Consider the following 6,000-nt stretch of genomic DNA (forward strand, 5'->3'; position numbering starts at 1 on the left):
ACTGAGCCACCCAGGCACCCCTCTTATTCCTACTTTTTATTAGCAAACTGTGAGAGCAAACTGGGGAGAGAAGTGGATTATGAGATTATACATAAAAGCAAGATGGAATATGTTAGAAATGAGGACTAGTCAATATCAGAAGTGATTTAAACAGCTAATGAATGTCATGGATACTCATATATCCATGTTCATGCCTAATCTGTTAATTTGAGAACAGATCATTGCAGTCAGAGTTTTGGTGATAGTTTTGAATTATGTCATAGCTCACATGTGTGATGATAGTGTGTTGATTTTTGTTTTTTGTTTTTATATGTGTGAGAAAGCAGATAACTATATACTTTTCATTCATAATAAGGGTATCGAAACATTAGTAATTCTATGACCTATTATCATCTCCATAATCTTCCTCACGTTGTTAGTTCTCATCATTTCAGTGGCAGCCCAGTTGGCTGGATCCACGGACGGAAGGAATCACTCAGTGTGTCTGAGTTTGTGTTTCTGGGACTCACTCATTCATGGGAGATCCAGCTTCTCCTCCTGGTGTTCTCCTGTGTGCTCTATGTGGCAAGCATGACTGGAAACATCCTCATTGTGTTTTCTGTGACCATCGATCCTCACATTCCCCCATGTACTTCCTACTGGCCAGTCTAGTCTCTCTTTCACTGACTTGGGGGCCTGCTCTGCCACCTCACCCAAGATGATTTATGATCCTTTCAGAAAGCACAAAGTTATTTCCTTTGGAGGCTGCATTGCCCAGATCTTCTTCATCCATGTCATCGGTGGCGTGGAGATGGTGCTACTCATCGCCATGGCCTTTGACAGATATGTTGCCATTTGTAAGCCTCTCCACTACTTGACCATTATGAGCCCACGAATGTGTGTTTTGTTTCTGGCTGCTGCTTGGGCTCTTGGCATTACTCACTCACTGTTCCAACTAGCATTTATTGTTAATTTACCCTTCTGTGGTCCTAATGTATTGGACAGCTTTTACTGTGACCTTTCTCATCTCCTCAGACTGGCCTGTACAGATACTTACAGATTGCAGTTCATGGGCACTGTCAACAGTGGGTTCCTTTGTGTTGGCTCTTTCTTCATACTCCTCATCTCCTACATCTTCATCCTGTTTACTGTTTGGAAACATTCCTTAGGTGGTTCGTCCAAGGCCCTCTCCACTTTGTCAGCTCACATCACTGTGGTGTTTTTTTTCTTTGGTCCAACCATGTTTGTCTATACATGGCCACATCCCAGTTCATGGATGGACAAATTTCTTGCTCTCTCTGATGCAGTTCTCACTCCTTTTTTAAATCCAGTCATCTACGCATTCAGGAATAAAGACATGAAGGCAGCAATGAAGAGAGTGTGGAGACAGCTAGTGATTTACAGGAGGATCTCATAGGTAATATAAGGCCTTCTCGCTAATCATGGTATAGCCTTTTGTTTCTATCTTCGATATTTTGGATTCAGAAAACTTGAGACATCAAATATGGATTTGAGTGTTGTCCCAGCTGTAACCTAATTCTTATTTGTTGAATGTATTTATTCCTTATGAAAAGTGAGCCACGAGAACAGTATATCTTTCTATCTATATAAATCCCATTTAATTTCTTTCAGCAATGTTATATAGTTTCTGGTGAACAGGTCTTACATATCTTTCTTGAGATTTACTCCTAACTATTTTAATTTTTGGTGCTTTTCTAAATGGTATTTTTTGTTTAATAATAATCGTTTATTGCTAATATATAGAAATATAATAGATATTTTGTTTATTGGCATTGTATTTTGAAAACTTGCAAAATCTTTTGCTTCTACTTGTTTTTTATAGAGTAAGTAGGATTTTTTGTCATAGATGATCATGTTTTCAGTGCATAAAGACATTTTACTTCTCATATTTTAGTATGGATCATTTTATTCATTTCTGTTGCCTTATTGTACTTGCTAAGATCAAACAGCGTAGTGCTGAATACAAGTGCTTAGGGCAGACATCCTTAACTTGTTTTTAATCTTATGAGAAAAGCGTTTATGTTCACCGTTAAGTATGATACTAGCTGTAGGTTTTTAGTAGAAGCTTTTTATCGGGCTGAGGAAATTCCTTTCTATTTAGTTTGCTGAAAGTTTTTAAAATCAGTTTTGAAACAATGCTTTTTCTGGTTTAGTATCAGGGTAATGCTGGCCTTATAGAATAGATCTCTTTGTATTAAATTTATTGCAGGAGTTTTGTAGAATTGTTATTGTTTCTTTCTTAAATGTTTGGTAAAATTCACCATAGGAATTTTGGCCTGCAGTTTTCCCTGTGGAAAGGCTTTCAACTGTAAATTCAATTTTTGGTAGCCTGCGTCTTCTAAGAAATTTATATATTAATCGGTGTTATCAAATTTATTGGAAGAAGTTGTTCCTAATATTCTCTTATTATGAAATATCTATAAGACTTGTAATGTTTTCCTCTATTTCATTGTCTATTGGTAGTTTATGTTTTTTAAAACAGGTTTATCAGCATTTTAGAGGTTTTTCATCTTCCTTTTTTATTGCGGTTAATGTGTATAACATTATATATGTTTCAGGTGTATAACGTTATAATTTGACATCTGTGTACACGGCAAAGTGATTACCACCAAAAGTCTAGTTACTATTCATCACTGTACAATTGACCCACTTCACCCACCCCCAACATACTTCACCTTTGGTGACTACCAATCTGTTCTCTGTATCTGGGAGTTTGGTTTCGTGTTGTTTTGTTTGTTTTCGGCTTTTTTTTTTTTTTGATTCCACGTATCGGTAAAATCATGGACTATTTGTCTCTGTCTGACTTACTTCACTTAGCATAATAGCCTTGAAGTCCACATACATTGTTGCAAATGACAAGATTTCATTTTTCTTTGTGGCTGAGTCATTTTGTTGATGTTGTTTGTATATACCACATCCTCTTTATCTATTCACCTATTGATGGATAGGTGGATTAGGATAATGGATTAGGTTGCTTCCATGTGTTGTCTGTTGTAAATAGTGCTGCAATAACCATAGTGGTACATATATCTTTTCAAATTAATGTTTTTTGTATTATTTGCATAAATACCCAGAAGTGGTATCGCTGGATCATATGGTCGATCTTTTCTTAATTTTCTGAGGAATCTCTACTGTTTTCCAGAGTGGCTGTACCAATTTACATTCCCACCAACGGGGCAGAAGGGTTCCTTTTTCTCCACGTTCTTTACAACACTTGCATCTTGTCCTTTTGATAATAGCCATTCTAACCGTGTGACGTGGTAACTCATTGTGGTTTTGATTTTCATTTCCGTAATATTTAGTGATCTTAAACATCTTTTCATTGTCTGTTGGCCATCTGTATGTCTTCTTTGGAAAAATGTCTGTTCATGTCTTCTGCCCACTTTTTAACTGGATTATTTGTCTTTTGGGTGTTGTTTGGTAAGTTCTTTATAGATTTTGGATACTAACCCTTTATCAGACATATCATTTGCAAATATCTTCTTCCATTCTGTTGGTTGCCTTTTAGTTTTCTTGATTGCTTCCTTCACTGTGCAGAAGCTTTCTTATCTTGGTGATGTCCCAAATAGTTTATTTTTGCTTTTGTTTCTTTTGTCTCAGGAGACGTATCTAGAAAGAACTTGCTATGGCTGATGTCAAAGAGGTTATGCCTGTGTTCTCTTCTAGGATTTCTATGGTTTCCTGTCTCACATTTAGGTATTTCATCCACTTTGAATTCATTTTGCATATGGTGTAAGAAAGGGGTCCAGTTTCATTCATTAGCATGTAGCTGTCAATTTTTTTCCCAACCCATTTGTTGAAGAGACTTTTTCATAGGATATTCTTTCCTGCTTTGCTGAAAATTAATTAACCATAAAGTTCTGCATTCATTTCTGGGTTTTCTATTCTGTTCTATTGATCCATGTGTCTATTTTTGTGCCAGTACCATACTGTTTTGATGACTACAGCTTTGTAATATAACTTGAAGTCCACAATTGTGATGCCCCGTTAAATGTGTAGGTTGATTTGGATAGTATAGACATTTTAACGATATTTGTTCTTCTAATCTATGAGCATGGAATGTCTTTCCATTTCTTTGTGTTGTCTTAAATTTCCTTATCAGTATTTTATAATTTTCAGACTAAGGTCTTTTCCCTCTGGTTAGGTTTATTCCTAGATATCTTATTTTTGATCCAATGGGATTGTTCTCTTAATTTCTCTTTCTGCTGCATCATTATTGGTATATGAAAATGCAACAGATTTCTGTATGTTGATTTTATATCCTGTGACATTAGTGAATTCATTTATCAGTTCTAGAAATTTTTTTGTTAGAATCTTTCAAGTTTTCTATATATAGTACCATGTCATCTGTAGATAATGAAAATTTTACTTCTTCCTTACCGATCTGATGCCTTTTATTTCTTCTTATTGTCTGATAGCTATGGCTAGGACTTCAGTACGATGTTGAATAGAAGTGGTGAGAGTGGACATCCTGGTCTTGTTCTCTACCTTAGGGGAAAAGGTGTCAGTTTTTCCCATTAAGGATGATGTTAGCTGTGGGTTTTTCATATATGGCCTTATTATGTTGAGATATGTTCCCTCTAAACCTACTTTATTGAGGGTTTTTTATCATGAATGGATGGGGTACTTTGTTAAATACTTTTTCTGCATCCGTTGAAATGATTGTATGGTTCTTGTCCTTTCTCTTATTGATGTGATGTATCATGTTGATGGATTTGTGGATATTGAACCACCCCTGCAACACAGGAATAAATCCCACTTTATTATGGTGAATGATTTTTAAAAATGTATTATTGGATTTAATTTGTTAATATCTTGTTGAGGATTTTTTTTTAGTTTCAATATCATTTAATTTTGCTTTAATCTTTATTATTTCCTTCCTTCTGCTGGTTTTAGGTCTTGTTGTTCTGTTTCTAGGTCTTGTAAGTGTAAAACTAGCTTGTTTATTTGACATTTTTCTTGTTTCTTGAGATAGGCATGTATTGCTGTAAACTTCCCTCTTAGAACTGCTGTTGCTGCATCCCAGACATTTTGCATTGTTGTATTTTGATTTTCATTTGTTTCCATGTGCTTTTTTAAATTTCTTTTTTTATTTCCTGGTTGACCCATTTGTTGTTTATTTCACCTCCATGTATTTGTGGTCTTTCCACATTTTTTGTTGTGGTTGACTTTGAGTTTCATAGCATTGTGGTCAGAAAAGCTGCCTATGATAAGACTTTGATCTTCTTGACTTTGCTGAGGTTTATTTTGTGACCTGATATATGATCTAGTCTAGGGAATGTGTCATGTACTCTTGAAAAGAATGTGTATTCTGCTGTTTTAGGATGGAATGTTCTGTATGTATTTGTTAAGTCCGTCTGGTCCAATGTGTGATTAAAAGCCATTGTTTCTTTGTTGATTACCTGTTTATTTTAATTTATTTTTTAAACTTTTTATTTATTTGAGATAGAAAGAGAGTGCATGAGAGAGCAGGAGTGGGGGGAGCAAAAGGAGAGGGAGAAGAAGGCTCCCCACTGAGCAGGGAGCCTGATGCAGAACTCGATCCCAGGACTTTTGGATTATGACCTGAGCCAAAGGCAGACGCTCAACCAACTGAGCCACCCAAGCACCCAGTTAACCGGTTTTGATGATCTGTCCTTTGATGTAAGTGGGTTGTTAAAGTCACTACTATTACTGTGTTATTATCGATTAGTTCCTTTATGTTTGTTATTCTTTTATATACATGGGTGCTCCTCAGTTGGGTGTGTAGATATTTATAATTGTTATATCTTCCCATTGGAATGTCCCCTTTATTATTATATAGTGTTCTTCTTTGTCTCTTGTTATAGTCTTTACTTTAAAGTCTATTTTATCTTGGGTCTCTGCTCCTCCCTGCTCAGCAGACAGCCACAGCTTCTGGTGTAGTGCCAGCCTGAGACGAGATGGTGAAGGTCAGAGTAAACAGGTTTGGCCATGTTGGGTGGCTGGTTACTGTGGCTGCTCTATTGTTTGGGCCAGTTG

The 6,000-nt window shown here is 36.1% G+C and overlaps 1 pseudogene; it reads left to right on the forward strand.

The window, feature by feature from the left end:
- Positions 1 to 378: 378 nt before the first annotated feature.
- On the forward strand, positions 379 to 1,396 carry LOC113249282 (olfactory receptor 4F3/4F16/4F29-like; annotated as a pseudogene).
- Positions 1,397 to 6,000: the final 4,604 nt, after the last annotated feature.

This window comes from Ursus arctos, unplaced genomic scaffold (genome assembly GCF_023065955.2).
Source record: "Ursus arctos isolate Adak ecotype North America unplaced genomic scaffold, UrsArc2.0 scaffold_23, whole genome shotgun sequence".
Classification (NCBI taxonomy): domain Eukaryota; kingdom Metazoa; phylum Chordata; class Mammalia; order Carnivora; family Ursidae; genus Ursus; species Ursus arctos.